This window comes from Xenia sp. Carnegie-2017, unplaced genomic scaffold (genome assembly GCF_021976095.1).
Source record: "Xenia sp. Carnegie-2017 unplaced genomic scaffold, XeniaSp_v1 HiC_scaffold_19, whole genome shotgun sequence".
NCBI lineage: Eukaryota > Metazoa > Cnidaria > Anthozoa > Malacalcyonacea > Xeniidae > Xenia > Xenia sp. Carnegie-2017.
Window position 1 is genome coordinate 5,496,498 of NW_025813481.1, and position 8,693 is coordinate 5,505,190.

An 8,693-nucleotide genomic window follows, 5' to 3' on the forward strand; every position below is an offset into this window, starting at 1 on the left:
AAAAGTAAGGGTGAGTTTTCTAAAAGTAAGGGTGAGTCTTCTATCAGTAAGGGTGTGTCCTTTAAAAGTAAAGGTGAGTCTTCTAAACATAAGGGTGAGTCATCTAAAAGTAAGGGTGACTCTTCTAAAAGTTTGTGAGTGCCTTCTAAAAGTAAGGGTGAGTCTTCTAAAAGTAAGGGTGAGTCTTCTTAAGGTAAGAATGTGCCTTCTAAAAGTAAAGGTGAGTCTTCTAAAGGTAGTGGTGTGTCATCGAAAAGTAAGGGTGAGTTTTCTAAAAGTAAGGGTGAGTCTTCTAACAGTAAGGGTGTGTCTTCTAAAAGTAAGGTGAGTCTTCTAAAAGTAAAGGTGAGTCTTCTAAATGTAACAGTGCGTCTTCTAAAAGTAAGTGTGAGTCCTCTAAAAGTAAGGGTGTGTCTTCTAAAAGTAAGGGTGACTCTTCTAAAAGTAACGGTGAGTCATCTAAAAGTAAGGCTGTGTCTTCTAAAAGTAAGGGTGTGTCATCTGAAAGTAAGGTTGAGTCTTGTAAAAGTTAGGGTGTGTCTTATAAAAGTAAAGGTGAGTCTTCTAAACATAAGGGTGAGTCATCTAAAAGTAAGGGTGACTCTTCTAAAAGTTTAAAGTAAGGGTGAGTCTCAAAAAGTAAGGGTGATTCTTCTAAAAGTAAGGGTGAGTCTTCTAAAAGTAAGGGTGATTCTTCTAAAAGTAAGGGTGAGTCTTCTAAAAGTAAGGGTGAGTCTTCTAAAAGTAAGGGTGTGTCTTCTAAAACTAAGGGTGAGTCATCTAAAGATAAGGGTGTGTCTTCTATAAGTAATAGCGTGTCATCTAAAAGTAAAGGTGTATCATCTGAAAGTAAGGTTGAGTCTTCTAAAAGTTAGGGTGTGCCTTATAAAAGTAAGGGCAAGTCTTGTAAAAGTTAGGGTGTGCCCTTTAAAAGTAAAGGTGAGTCTTCTAAACATAAGGGTGAGTCATCTAAAAGTAAAAGTGAGTCTTCTAAACATAAGGGTGAGTCATCTAAAAGTAAGGGTGACTCTTCTAAAAGTTTAGGAGTGCCTTCTAAAAGTAAGGGTGAGTCTTCTAAAAGTAAGGGTGATTCTTCTAAAAGTAAGGGTGAGTCTTCTAAAAGTAAGGGTGATTCTTCTAAAAGTAAGGGTGAGTCTTCTAAAAGTTTGGGTGTGCCTTCTAAAAGTAAGGGTGAGTCTTCTAATAGTTTGGTGTGCCTCCTAAAAGTAAGGGTGAGTTTTCTAAAAGTAAGGGTGAGTGTTCTATCAGTAAGGGTGTGTCTTCTAAAAGTTAGGGTGAGTCTTCTAAAGGTAAGGGTGTGTCTTCTAAAAGTAAGGGTGAGTCTTCTAAAAGTAAGGGTGAGTCATCTAAAAGTAAGGGTGTGTCTTCTAAAAGTAATAGCGTGTCATCTAAAAGTAAAGGTGTATCATCTGAAAGTAAGGTTGAGTCTTCTAAAAGTTAGGGTGTGCCTTATAAAAGTAAGGCTGAGTCTTCTAACCGTAAGGGTAAGTCTTCTTAAGGTAAGGGTGTGCCTTCTAAAAGTAAAGGTGACTCTTCTAAAGGTAGGGGTATGTCATCGAAAAGTAAGGGTGAGTTTTCTAAAAGTAAGGGTGAGTCTTCTAAAGGTAAGGGTGTGTCTTCTAAAAGTAAGGGTGAGTCATCTAAAAGTAAGGGTGAGTCATCTGAAAGTAAGGGTGAGTCATCTAAAAGTAAGGGTGAGTCTTCTAAAAGTAACGGTGAGTCTTCTTAAGGTAAGGGTGTGTCATCAAAAAGTAAGGATGAGGTTTCCAAAAGTAAGGGTGAGTCTTCTAACAGTAAGGGTGTGTCTTTTAAAAGTAAGGGTGAGTCATCTAAAAGTAGCGGTGAGTCTTCTAAATGTAACAGTGTGTCTTCTAAAAGTAAGTGTGAGTCCTCTAAAAGTAAGGGTGTGTCTTCTAAAAGTAAGGGTGAGTCATCTAAAAGTAAGGGTGAGTCGTCTAAAAGTAAGGCTGTGTCTTCTAAAAGTAATAGCGTGTCATCTAAAAGTAAAGGTGTGTCATCTGAAAGTAAGGTTGAGTCTTGTAAAAGTTAGGGTGTGTCCTTTAAAAGTAAAGGTGAGTCTTCTAAAACATAAGGGTGAGTCATCTAAAAGTAAGGGTGTGTCTTCTAAAAGTAATAGCGTATCATCTAAAAGTAAAGGTGTGTGATCTGAAATAAGGTTGGGTCTTCTAAAAGTTAGGGTGTGCCTTATAAAAGTAATGGTGAGTCTTGTAAAAGTTAGGGTGTGTCCTTTAAAAGTAAAGGTGAGTCTTCTAAACATAAAGGTGAGTCATCTAAAAGTAAGGGTGACTCTTCTAAAAGTTTGGGAGTGCCTTCTAAAAGTAAGGGTGAGTCTTCTAAAAGTTTGGGTGTGCCTTCTAAAAGTAAGGGTGTCTTCTAATAATTTGGGTGTGCCTCCTAAAAGTAAGGGTGAGTGTTCTAAAAGTAAGGGTGAGTCTTCTATCAGTAAGGGTGTGTCTTCTAAAAGTAAGGGTGAGTCTTCTAAAAGTAAGGGTGTCTTCTAAAAGTAAGGGTGAGTCTTCTAAAAGTAAGGGTGAGTCATCTAAAAGTAAGGGTGTGTTTTCTAAAAGTAATAGCGTGTCATCTAAAAGTAAAGGTGTATCATCTGAAAGTAAGGTTGAGTCTTCTAAAAGTTAGGGTGTGCCTTATAAAAGTAAGGCTGAGTCTTGTAAAAGTTAGGGTGTGTCCTTTAAAAGTAAAGGTGAGTCATCTAAACATAAGGGTGAGTCATCTAAAAGTAAGGGTGTGTCTTCTAAAGGTAAGGGTGTGTCTTCTAAAAGTAAGGGTGAGTCTTCTAAAAGTAAGGGTGAGTCATCTAAAAGTAAGGGTGTGTTTTCTAAAAGTAATAGCGTGTCATCTAAAAGTAAAGGTGAATCATCTGAAAGTAAGGTTGAGTCTCCTAAAAGTTAGGGTGTGCCTTATAAAAGTAAGGCTGAGTCTTGTAAAAGTTAGGGTGTGTCCTTTAAAAGTAAAGGTGAGTCATCTAAACATAAGGGTGAGTCTTTTAAAAGTAAGTGTGAGTCCTCTAAAAGTAAGGGTGTGTCTTCTAAAAGTAAGGGTGAGTCATTTAAAAGTAAGGGTGAGTCATCTAAAAGTAAGGGTGTGTTATCTTAAAGTAATAGCGTGTCATCTAAAAGTAAAGGTGTGTCATCTGAAAGTAAGGTTGAGTCTTCTAAAAGTTAGGGTGTGCCTTATAAAAGTAATGGTGAGTCTTGTAAAAGTTAGGGTGTGTCCTTAAAAGTAAAGGTGAGTCTTCTAAACATAAAGGTGAGTCATCTAAAAGTAAGGGTGACTCTTCTAAAAGTTTGGGAGTGCCTTCTAAAAGTAAGGGTGAGTCTTCTAAAAGTAAGGGTGAGTCATCTAAAAGTAAGGGTGATTAAGTAAAGGTGAGTCTTCTAAAGGTAGGGGTGTGTCATCGAAAAGTAAGGGTGAGTTTTTAAAAGAAAGGGTGAGTCTTCTAACAATAAGGGTGATTCTTCTAAAAGTAAGGGTGAGTCATCTAAAAGTAAGGGTGAGTCATCTAAAAGTAAGAGTCAGTCATCTAAAAGTAAGGGTGTGTCTTCTAAAAGTAATAGCGTGTCATCTAAAAGTAAAGGTGTATCATCTGAAAGTAAGGTTGAGTCTTCTAAAGGTTAGGGTGTGCCTTAAAAAAGTAAGGGTGAGTCTTCTAAAAGTAAGGGTGAGTCATCTAAATGTAAGGGTGAGTAAGTAAAGGTGAGTCTTCTAAAGGTAGGGGTGTGTCATCGAAAAGTAAGGGTGAGTTTTTTAAAAGAAAGGGTGAGTCTTCTAACAATAAGGGTGATTCTTCTAAAAGTAAGGCTGAGTCTTCTAACAGTAAGGGTGTGTCTTTTAAAAGTAAGGGTGAGTCATCTAAAAGTAGCGGTGAGTCTTCTAAATGTAACAGTGTGTCTTCTAAAAGTAAGTGTGAGTCCTCTAAAAGTGTGTCTTCTAAAAGTAAGGGTGAGTCATCTAAAAGTAAGGGTGAGTCGTCTAAAAGTAAGGCTGTGTCTTCTAAAAGTAATAGCGTGTCATCTAAAAGTAAAGGTGTGTCATCTGAAAGTAAGGTTGAGTCTTGTAAAAGTTAGGGTGTGTCCTTTAAAAGTAAAGGTGAGTCTTCTAAACATAAGGGTGAGTCATCTAAAAGTAAGGTGTGTCTTCTAAAAGTAATAGCGTATCATCTAAAAGTAAAGGTGTGTGATCTGAAATAAGGTTGGGTCTTCTAAAAGTTAGGGTGTGCCTTATAAAAGTAATGGTGAGTCTTGTAAAAGTTAGGGTGTGTCCTTTAAAAGTAAAGGTGAGTCTTCTAAACATAAAGGTGAGTCATCTAAAAGTAAGGGTGACTCTTCTAAAAGTTTAGGAGTGCCTTCTAAAAGTAAGGGTGAGTCTTCTAAAAGTTTGGGTGTGCCTTCTAAAAGTAAGGGTGAGTCTTCTAATAATTTGGGTGTGCCTCCTAAAAGTAAGGGTAAGTGTTCTAAAAGTAAGGGTGAGTCTTCTATCAGTAAGGGTGTGTCTTCTAAAAGTAAGGGTGGGTCTTCTAAAAGTAAGGGTGTGTCTTCTAAAAGTAAGGGTGAGTCTTCTAAAAGTAAGGGTGAGTCTTCTAAAAGTAAGGGTGAGTCATCTAAAAGTAAGGGTGTGTCTTCTAAAAGTAGTAGCGTGTCATCTAAAAGTAAAGGTGTATCATCTGAAAGTAAGGATGAGTCTTCTAAAAGTTAGGGTGTGCCTTATAAAAGTAAGGCTGAGTCTTGTAAAAGTTAAGGTGTGTCCTTTAAAAATAAAGGTGAGTCTTCTAAACATAAGGGTGAGTCATCTAAAAGTAAGGGTGACTCTTCTAAAAGTTTAGGAGTGCCTTCTAAAAGTAAGGGTGAGTCTTCTAAAAGTAAGGGTGATTCTTCTAAAAGTAAGGGTGAGTCTTCTAAAATTAAGGGTGAGTCTTTTAACAGTAAGGGTGTGTCTTCTAAAAGTAAGGGTGAGTCATCTGAAAGTAAGGGTGAGTCATCTAAAAGTAAGGGGAGTCTTCTAAAAGTAAGGGTGAGTCTTCTTAACGTAAGGGTGTGTCATCGAAAAGTAAGGATGAGGTTTCCAAAAGTAAGGGTGAGTCTTCTAGTAAGGGTGTGTCTTTTAAAAGTAAGGGTGAGTCATCTAAAAGTAGCGGTGAGTCTTCTAAATGTAACAGTCTGTCATCTAAAAGTAAAGGTGTGTCATCTGAAAGTAAGGTTGAGTCTTGTAAAAGTTAGGGTGTGTCCTTTAAAAGTAAAGGTGAGTCTTCTAAACATAAGGGTGAGTCATCTAAAAGTAAGGGTGTGTCTTCTAAAAGTAATAGCGTATCATCTAAAAGTAAAGGTGTGTGATCTGAAATAAGGTTGGGTCTTCTAAAAGTTAGGGTGTGCCTTATAAAAGTAATGGTGAGTCTTGTAAAGTTAGGGTGTGTCCTTTAAAAGTAAAGGTGAGTCTTCTAAACATAAAGGTGAGTCATCTAAAAGTAAGGGTGACTCTTCTAAAAGTTTGGGAGTGCCTTCTAAAAGTAAGGGTGAGTCTTCTAAAAGTTTGGGTGTGCCTTCTAAAAGTAAGGGTGAGTCATCTAAAAGTAAGGGTGTGTCATCTAAAAGTAAAGGTGAGGCTTCTAAAAGTAAGGGTGAGTCTTCTAAAAGTAAGGGTGAGTCATCTTAAAGTAAGAGTGACTCTTTCTAAAATTAAGGGTGCATCTTGTAAAAGTAAGGTGAGTGTTCTATAAGTAAGAGTGTTTCTTCTAAAAGTAATCATGAGTGGTGTAAAAGTAAGGGTTTGTGATGTAAGAGTAAGGGTATAGTCATCTAAAAGTAATGGTTTGTCATTTAAAAGTAAGGGTGAGTCATCTAAAAGTAAGAGTGAGTCGTTCTAAAATTAAGGGTGCATCTTGTAAAAGTAAAGGTGAGTGTAAAAGTAAGAGTGTTTCTTCTAAAAGTAAGCATGAGTGGTGTAAAAGTAAGGGTGAGTGGTGTAAGAGTAAGGGTATAGTCATCTAAAAGTAATAGTTTGTCATCTAAAAGTAAGGGTGAGTCATCTAAAATTAAGAGTGAGTCTTTCTAAAATTAAGGGTGCATCTTGTAAAAGTAAAGGTGAGTGTTCTATAAGTAAGAGTGTTTCTTCTAAAAGTAAGCATGAGTGGTGTAAAAGTAAGGGTGAGTGGTGTAAGAAAGGGTATAGTCATCTAAAAGTAATAGTTTGTCATCTAAAAGTAAGGGTGAGTCATCTAAAATTAAGAGTGAGTCTTTCTAAAATTAAGGGTGCATCTTGTAAAAGTAAAGGTGAGTGTTCTAAAAGTAAGAGTGTTTCTTCTAAAAGTAAGCATGAGTGGTGTAAAAGTAAGGGTGGGTTGTGTAAGAGTAAAGGTATAGTCATCTAAAAGTATTGATTTGTCATCTGAAAGTAAGGGTGTGCCTTCTAAAAGTAAAGGTGGGGCATCTAAAAGTAAGTGTGAGTCATCTATAAGGAAGGGTGAGTGGTGTAAAAGTAAGGGGTGGTGTAAAAGTAAGGGGTGCTTTAAAAGTTAAGGTGAGTAGATGTAGATGAGTAAATGTATAGTTAAATACATACCCAAACAATATTACGTAACCACTGACATGATGTAACTGTAGCACCATGTTCCCCATTAAACTTTAATGTGAAAAGCCTGACTGTTCTTCTTTTCTAATTTCTTGAACTTTAGGATGGCTGTGATTTAAAATATATAGTTTTAATGGCTTGACATTCCTCATCCTCATCTTCTAATTGATATATAAACAACAATCAATCATTATTATGTTAAATATGAAAAGATAAAGCAGTAGTAATTAAAAAAAAATTTTAAAAAAAATGAAAATGAAGTTCTGTATTGTTGTTGCTTTTTTGGATTTTTCATTTTGAAACAACGATCAACCCACCAATTTTACGATAAACATGTTTCGACTTGTTTACAATGTCAAATTTATAATATAGGAGGATACATTGTACATGATACATATTAGTTAATAAAAGTTAAAGATGAATGACTTAATGTAAGTTTGCAAAAAACATGTTTATGGTAAAAAAAGTTTACAACAAAAACCAATCACCTTTTGGTATAAATATAACAAAATAACACCACACACCTGCTTTTTTCGGTCAGCTGGATGGAACAAACAAAGAACCTGAGTTGTTGAGTGTCCTCTCTCTTGACGTACCCGTTAGGAGTTCTCATTTTGACAAAGATCTCCTTTTACTTTGGGATATCGATTTGATTCTCTGTCGTGTGATAATGCAGGCTCATCATGTTTTCAAAATGTTTTCCTCCCAAAATGTTGGTAAGAAAGATTCCCATTGGATACACGTTAAGAGAAATGGAAAAAATTATATATATCTTGTTATGAAATATGTTCATTGAAACTTTCAAATTCAAAAATGATCATGTACTGCTCAGCCATTTAAACTCTTTGAGCAAGAAATCTTTTTGAAACATAATGGCGTTACCTTTTGTCATCTCCTCGTAGTCATTTTAAATCATAAAGTTCACTTCTGCTTATAAATCTATCTGCTGCACACTTTTTAATCATAACGTCAACGCAATTCAGCATCAAATTAAACCCACCGAGCCATTATCAAATGTTGTCACACAACAAGATGGCCGCCATCTATTCAGATGACTTCCAAGCCCCTTCCTTGCTTGCCGAACTGTACTGCCTTCGCCGCCCCCGACTTACTGCTTTCCCTGTAGTGTCTTCGGCCCCCCTTGACTTACTTAATACTGCAGATTATATTACAGGTCACGATCGATATTCATCAAACTATACAAATTATTTAGTAAATCATTTAATTATTCATACTACTTCAATTCTTATTCCGGTTTTTATGTACAGTCTATCAATTCATTATGATCATTACAGGAGTATTATAATTACTTTAAACTATTGACAAAAAGACAATGTACAATATTATTTTATTGTACATTAAAGCATTTAACTTAAACTTCATCTAAATAAAGTAGGAAGGAAGGGGAACTTCCAACTTTATTTACATTGCCAATTATACTTATAGTGGAGCCAAACTAGAATCTATTACCATAAGCAATATTACCATTAACGCAGCATTATTATCATCGTTTCCCTTCAATTTCACTTGTATCGCCATCTAAAAATAGAATGTGTTTCCAATAGATTTTTAAACACAAAAACACATATTAAACATATTTCATTTTGATGAAGTAAAAAAAAATGAAGATTTTTATGTTTAAATTGGGTTGTAACATTATACAACAAATTTCGAATGTTACTAAAAGAATGTATAATCTTTGAAGATGAGTCATCTCAAAAGCAATATCTGCGAATTATCATCAAAAACAAGCATCGTAAGGGAAAAAATGCGACGAAATTTTAGATGGAAAACATAAACATAACATACCATGTTTGTTGTCCATTATCTGCTGACACAACGTGCAATTTTCTCCCAATTACTCCATTTGCAGCCAGAGTCCATTGACTTTTACTTCTTTCTAACACACTTCTTTTGCATTTGTAGCGCACCAATGTTCATTACATTGAACTCCACTGCTCACAATCTTTGACGATGTGTCATCTCAAAAGCAATATCTGCAAATTAAAACCATTCGCAAAACGCTTCAATAAAACACTTAGGAAGAGAGACAATAACAAAACATACCAATT

General features: G+C 35.6%; 2 long non-coding RNA genes across 2 annotated transcripts in view; both read right to left on the reverse strand.

The window, feature by feature from the left end:
• The window catches only part of LOC124438900, a 39,579-nt gene that overhangs the window by 18,715 nt on the left and 12,171 nt on the right, over nt 1-8,693 (reverse strand). The window lies entirely within an intron of this gene.
• LOC124438904 lies at nt 7,887-8,600 on the reverse strand. Its single transcript, XR_006946211.1, has 2 exons — nt 8,431-8,600; nt 7,887-8,160 (listed from the first exon to the last, which is right to left on the reverse strand). It is a non-coding gene; the product is annotated as an uncharacterized LOC124438904 (long non-coding RNA).